The sequence below is a fragment of the Panulirus ornatus genome, chromosome 31 (genome assembly GCF_036320965.1).
Source record: "Panulirus ornatus isolate Po-2019 chromosome 31, ASM3632096v1, whole genome shotgun sequence".
Taxonomy (NCBI): Eukaryota; Metazoa; Arthropoda; class Malacostraca; order Decapoda; family Palinuridae; genus Panulirus; species Panulirus ornatus.
In genome coordinates this window covers 12,457,501-12,465,000 of record NC_092254.1, presented here as the reverse complement: position 1 = coordinate 12,465,000, position 7,500 = coordinate 12,457,501, and the positions used below count along the sequence as shown (strand labels likewise).

The 7,500-nt window shown below is 47.5% G+C and overlaps 1 protein-coding gene and 1 long non-coding RNA gene across 3 annotated transcripts in view; one reads left to right on the top strand and one right to left on the bottom strand.

Moving 5' to 3' along the window:
- LOC139758825 (uncharacterized) overlaps nucleotides 1-7,500 on the bottom strand; it is a 178,914-nt gene that overhangs the window by 72,126 nt on the left and 99,288 nt on the right. The gene's annotated exons all lie outside the window — the stretch shown is intronic.
- LOC139758824 (trissin receptor-like) overlaps nucleotides 1-7,500 on the top strand; it is a 149,329-nt gene that overhangs the window by 45,291 nt on the left and 96,538 nt on the right. The window lies entirely within an intron of this gene.

The following is a 7,500-nucleotide window of genomic DNA, read 5'->3' as shown; positions in this document are numbered from 1 at the left end:
CGGACGTCCCCCTCACGGCGCTACACCCAGCCACACAGAGCGGCACTGGTATACAATGTCTAGCTATCTCTTTTTTCTTCCCCCACGCTAGAACGTGCATAGGGAGGGAAGGGTGAGCAGAGCGGCACTGGTATACAGTGTCTAGCTATCTCTTTTTTCTTCCCCCACGCTAGAACGTGCATAGGGAGGGAAGGGTGAGCAGAGCGGCACTGGTATACAGTGTCTAGCTATCTCTTTTTTCTTCCCCCACGCTAGAACGTGCATAGGGAGGGAAGGGTGAGCAGAGCGGCACTGGTATACAGTGTCTAGCTATCTCTTTTTTCTCCCCCCACGCTAGAACGTGCATAGGGAGGGAAGGGTGAGGGGTGGCGTTGGTGTCCACTATGCATGATGACGCTAGGGGTGCGTATGGCTCCCCACGGGGCGAATAGCTTTCCCCCCCCCCCCCCCCCATCCAGCAGACGTCGTGGGGCGCATGCGTCGCGTCCGGTGTGTGTGACGCCCCTTCAGCTGTGGTGGCTACGGAGGCGGCGGGGTGCCCTCCGGCGGTGCACCTACGAGTGCCCTCAGGATGGCATTAGATCCGGTGCCTCTGGGGTGAGAAATGCGTCTAGAAATATGACCAGTTTTGTGAGACTGAGTTGGACTTTCACGTGATGTGTACACGATAACGAATGCTTCTTTTTCAACCCTAATATATATTTTTTTTCTTTTTCTTTCGTACTATTCGCCATTTCCCGCGATAGCGAGGTAGCGTTAAGAACAGAGGACTGGGCCTTCGAGGGAATATCCTCACCTGGCCCCCTTCTCTGTTCCTTCTTTTGGAAAATTGAAAAAAAACGAGAGGGGAGGATTTCCAGCCCCCCGCTCCCTCCCCTTTTAGTCGCCTTCTACGACACGCAGGGAATACGTGGGAAGTATTCTTTCTATATATATATATATATATATATATATATATATATATATATATATATATATATATATATATATATATATATAACTACCATAATCACTGAAAAAAAATTACTGCAATTTTTGTTTGTTAGCGCTGTGTGTGTGTGTGTGTGTGTGTGTGTGTGTGTGTGTGTGTGTGTGAATGTGTGTGTGTGTGAATGTGTGTGTGTGTGTGTGTGTGTGTGTGTGTGTGAATGTGTGTGTGTGTGTGTGTGTGTGTGTGTGTGTGTGTGTGTATGACCTGATGAAAGGGTCAAATGGAAAAAGAACAAAAGAACGATGTCCCACACCCTACGTACACGTGCTGTTATGACTGTTATCAAGAGAACAGTGGGAACAATGGGGGAGGGGGGCGTTCTCCCCACTGGCTCTGTCTGGCAACAAATGAAAGCTTGTATTGGAGAGAGAGAGAGAGAGAGAGAGAGAGAGAGAGAGAGAGAGAGAGAGAGAGAGAGAGAGAGAGAGAGAGAGAGAGAACTGGCGGGAAAGAGTCATACCTTTTGAGTCTCTTTCTGTGGGAGGATCAAGGAGACAAAACAGATCAGGTCAACGAAAGGTCTAAGGCAATCGTGGAACCTTTAATGGTCGTACGCCACCGTGCTCAAAACGTAGCTCCGCCTTAAGCTCAGTGGCCTTGACCCAGAGACCAGTTAGTTATAGAAAGCACAACAGAAGCTGTCAATGGTCAGTTGCTCTGCCTTCGAACTTCATTTCTGCGGTGATAACGACCCGTGATCAAAATTCTAACAAGCTCCGCGAAATTAGCTTCCATGTTTAAAGGAAGTGACCTCGGGGGTAGGGCGTCCCGCCGTCACTCCAAACGGTGTCGTAAAGGCTTGGGAAGTTGGACTATACACGCCACCTGTCGTTGCTGATGCGATAGACAGATGTGCGCCTTCATGGCGATGGTAGACGCAGGCTCTTTTCTTCTCATTTCTTTTTTTTTTTTTTTTAATGATGATACACGGGATTATTGATGATACGGACGTAGACGCATCCGTCCATGATGCAGACGCGGACGCATCCGTCCATGATGCGGACGCAGATGCATCCGTCCATGATGCAGACGCGGACGCATCCGTCCATGATGCGGACGCAGATGCATCCGTCCATGATGCAAAGGCAGACGCATCCATCCATGATGCAGACACAGACGCATCCATCCATGATGCAGACGCAGACGTATCCGTCCATGACGCAGACGCATCCATCAATGATGCGGGCGCAGATCGCCACTTGCTGCTGACGTATAGACGCACTTGCTGCCGATCTGACCTGGATGCAGACGACACATTTGCTGACAAGACTGACGTGTTTCCTAAGCCTGAGCTACTAGTGACACAGGAGGGGGGGTTGGCGTGGACGAAGAGACAGACACAACAGAGGGTTATTGTGGACGACGAGAGCATCATCATGGGCCAAACTAGGTCTCAGTAGTGTAGGTACATGGGAGGACATTACACCAGGCCCTACTGACGGAGAGCATTGTAGAAACGACCTCTCCAGCCCCGCGTCTTGAAGTCTCTTGTGGCAGCATATGAAAATGCACTTGGTTTCCAGTCTTACAATTTGAAAAACAGGACCAAACGACGACCTCCTTTCGAGTCTCGTAATCATGCCATAGAAATAGAAACGGTTCCTAGTCGTCCAGATGTAGAGAACATGACAGAGACGACCTCTCGTGGCCAACAAACCCCTGCCGAAGTTCGAATTCACACCAGCTCGTGATTCGCACGCCAGGAAATCCCAAAAGTACTGATACAGAATCTGATCATTCTTAGCTTAGGTTATTAAGAGCATTCAAATGCAATCTCGAATCTAATCGCTTTAAAAATCTCTGAACTCCTTCTAAAACGGCGGCGACACTTCTTGGGTATTGAGACTTCGACCTTTGATGTTCTTTGTGTTTGGTCAACGAGAGTGCGCACTTGGGAACTTATCAGGTTTCATCTCCCCGTGGACAAAAAAGAAATGTACATGATCATGCGCTCAATTGTGTGTTTTTTTTTTTGTTTTTTTTTATACTTTGTCGCTGTCTCCCGCGTTTGCGAGGTAGCGCAAGGAAACAGACGAAAGAAATGGCCCAACCCACCCCCACACACATGCATATACACACGTCCACACACGCAAATACACACACCTACACAGCTTTCCATGGTCTACCCCAGACGCTTCACATGCCTTGATTCAATCCACTGACAGCACGTCAACCCCGGTATACCACATCGCTCCAATTCACTCTATTCCTTGCCCTCCTTTCACCCTCCTGCATGTTCAGGCCCCGATCACACAAAATCTTTTTCACTCCATCTTTCCACCTCCAATTTGGTCTCCCTCTTCTCCTTGCTCCCTCCACCTCCGACACATATATCCTCTTGGTCAATCTTTCCTCACTCATCCTCTCCATGTGCCCAAACCACTTCAAAACACCCTCTTCTGCTCTCTCAACCACGCTCTTTTTATTTCCACACATCTCTCTTACCCTTACGTTACTCACTCGATCAAACCACCTCACACCACACATTGTCCTCAAACATCTCATTTCCAGCACATCCATCCTCCTGCGCACAACTCTATCCATAGCCCACGCCTCGCAACCATACAACATTGTTGGAACCACTATTCCTTCAAACATACCCATTTTTGCTTTCCGAGATAATGTTCTCGACTTCCACACACACATATATATATATATATATATATATATATATATATATATATATATATATACACGTCTATTGAAGTGGATTGCACAATAAGATCCTATGACTCCCTCCTTCCTACTGACTCATCTCCCGAGCCAGAGGGGAACTCTAATTTCCTCTTCCAGGCCAGAAGGATCTTATACTTTCGTCTTCCAGGCTAAAAGGAACTTAATTTTCGTTTTCCAGGCCAGAGAGAACTACTGCCTCTTTTGCCGGGCTGAAAGAAACTCTTTGTTCTGTCTTCCAGAGCATAAGGGACCCTAGTTTCGTCTTCCAGGCCAGCAGGATCTCTAGTTTCACCTCCCAGGCCAGACGGATCTTCAGTTTCGCCTTTCAGGCCAAAATAAAGTCTGGTTTCGTCTTCAGGCCGGAGGGATCTCTAGTTTCGCCTTCAAGGCCATTCCAGGCAAAGAAGATTTCTAGTTTCGTCTTCCAGGCCATAAGGAACTCTAGTTATGTCTTGCAGGCCAGAGGGATCTCTAGTTTCGTTTTCCAGGCCAGAGGGATCTTTTATTTCGCCTTCAAGGCCATTCCAGGCCAAAGGGATCTCAAGTTTCGTCTTCCAGGCCACAGGCATCTCTTGTTTCGCCTTCAAGGCCATTCCAGGCCAAAAGGATCTTTAGCTTCGTCTTCCAGGCCAAAGTTCCCTCTGGTCTCGTCTTCCAGGCCATAAGGAACACTATCTATGTCTTCCAGGCCAAAGTTCCCTCTGGTCTCGTCTTCCAGGCCAAAGTTCCCTCTGGTCTCGTCTTCCAGGCCATAAGGAACACTATCGATGTCTTCCAGGCCAGCGTTCCCTCTGGTCTCGTCTTCCAGGCCAGAGGGAACGTCAGTCTCGTCCTCTAGGCCCACCTGGGGCTCTGGCCCTCATCCTCTCCAGATCAGAAGGAACTCTACTCTCGACCTCCAGGTTAGCTGGAGCTCTAGCCCTCATCTCCCAAGCCGAAAAGGAGATCGATTTGTTTCTCCTGATCTGTAATATCGGGAGCGAGGCTTAATGGAAGCTCTTCACGAATGGGAGCATCCCACTGGGAAGGAATCATTTTCTTTAAGCCCACTCACAACTTGGGAGGAGGTGGAGGGCCTACCTGAGCGAACGCGTGTACGCACCTGTTGACCCACTGGAACCACCTCCCCCCCAAGGACTAGAAGCGTTCAGTGACGCACGTCGGACGCACACGGTACCCCCCGAGGGTTGGAAGGATTTAGTGCGCGCGTGGGACGTGCAGGACTCCTGGGTATATTACGTGTGACGCACATAGATGCTGGAAAGGATCAAACACCCTATAGGGTTTTTTTTTTTTCGATAACAGAGTTAAACGCTAATAAAACAACCAGATCCACAATAAAACTCGTTCCATGGTATAATATGAATGTTTTGAGTCTTTACAACGCAATTCCATCTTTTGATATTATACTAGTATAAAGCTTTCGTAGTTAATGTAGAGGGAGTAGATGGGGGGAAAGCTGATGGAAGGGGTAAACGAGATGGAAGGTTGATGTAGGGGGTTAACATTCGCCCATCTCATTAACCTGAGTGGTATACAACCAGAGGACAGAGAGACCAAAATACAGTATACAATATATAGAAGAACGATCTTACGTCACACACACACACACACACACACACACCGTGACACACACACTTCACGGTAAAGCTGTTAGTGTTACTGACCTCTTCCGGGGTCGGGCCCCTATGGGTTCGAGTCTCGGGCGCGGGGCAGTCGGCCCAAATCGAACCGAGGAGTTCATCCTCCGCTTAAGGATGATCGATAAATGAAGTATGTGTGTGTGTTGTGTGTTGGTGTGTGTGTGTGTGTGGCGTGTGTGTGTGTGTGTGTGACAGACGGTAGGGAATGAACGAATCAACTTGGTATTCTACGACACAAATATATATTTTTTCCTATGGACTAAATCCATATACGAAAATAGAACCTTTCTTTCTTTTTCCTTTTTTTTTTTTCTCTTATCTTTTCCTCTCCTAATCAACTTGAAAAATAAAATAGATATACGAGGCCTTACATCCGGCCGCAGCCCCCCCACCCACCCCCCCACCCCCAAAACACCCGAAAACAAAAAAAAAAAAAAAATCTGCATAAACCTACCGTTAGGAGGAAGTTGAGAAGATTGGGGTCCATTGTTCCCGTCGCCCAGGTGTTTGAGAGGCGAGGAGGCCACACCCCCTCAACCCCCTTCCCCCCCTTATCTGTCGCAGCCAGCCACAGCTGGCCCTACAGAAGACCCGCGGACGGTCTTAAGAGAGTTTTAGACGGGTCTGTGTCACACGCCGCCGCGTGTCGGCGCTAGGAAAAGACAACAAAGGCCCCATTCGTTCACACTCAGTCTCTAGCTGTCATGCAATAATGCCCGAAACCACAGCTCCCTTTCCACATCCAGGCCCCACACAACTTTCCATGGTTTACCCCAGACGCTTCACATGCCCTGATTCAATCCATTGACAGCACGTCGACCCCGGTATACCACATCGATCCAATTCACTCTATTCCTTTCCCGCCTTTCACCCTCCTGCATGTTCAGGCCCCGATCACTCAAAATCTTTTTCCTTCCTCTTTCCACCTCCAATGTGGTCTCCCACTTCTCCTCGTTCCCTCCACCTCCGACACATATATCCTCTTGGTCAATCTTTCCTCACTCATTCTCTCCATGTGCCCAAACCATTTCAAAACACCCTCTTCTGCTCTCTCAACCACGCTCTTTTTACTTCCACACATCTCTCTTACCCTTACATTACTTACTCAATCAAACCACCTCACACCATATATTGTCCTCAAACATCTCATTTCTAGCACATCCACCCTCCTGCGCACAACTCTATCCATAGTCCACGCCTCGCAACCATACAACATTGCTGGAACCACTGTTCCTTCAAACATACCCATTTTTGCTTTCCGAGATAATGTTCTCGACTTCCACACATTCTTCAAGGCTCCCAGGATTTTCGCCCCCTCCCCCACCCTATGCATAGATTCACTTCCGCTTCCATGGTTCCATCCGCTGCCAGATCCACTCCCAGATATCTAAAACACTTACTTCCTCCAGTTTTTCTCCATTCAAACTTACCTCCCAATTGACTTGACCCTCAACCCTACTGTATATATATATATATATATATATATATATATATATATATATATATATATATATATATATATATATATATATATATCTGTGGATGTATATGTATGTATACGTTGAAATGTACATGTATGTGCATGTGCGTGTATGGGCGTTTATGTGTATACATGTGTATGTGGTTGGGTTGGGCCATTACTCGTCTGTTTTCTTGCGCTATGTCGCTGACGCGGGAGACAGCGATTAAGCATAATGAATAAATAAAATGATATATATATATATATATATATATATATATATATATATATATATATATATATATATATATATATATATATATATAGTGGCTAGAATGATTTGCACACATGTAAAGTTCCTTGGAAATAAAAGTAATTCGGTAATTAAGAGAGGCCAATGCGATCATTTGGATCCTGTGAATGATAGCGTAAAAAAGGTCCTTTTAAAACCTTTGATACAGTTCTTTGGATACGGTCGCATTTGCCTCGCGCAAACCCCCTGAAGCACGACGGTACGACCCCCTGAAGCACGACGGTACGACCCCCTGAACACGACGATACGAACCCCTGAAGCACGACGATACGAACCCCTGAAGCACGACGGTACGACCCCCTAAAGCATGACGGTACGACCCCCAGAAGCACGACGGTACGACCCCATGAAACACGACGGTACGACCCCATGAAACACAACGGTATGACCCCATGAAACACGACGGTACGACCCCATG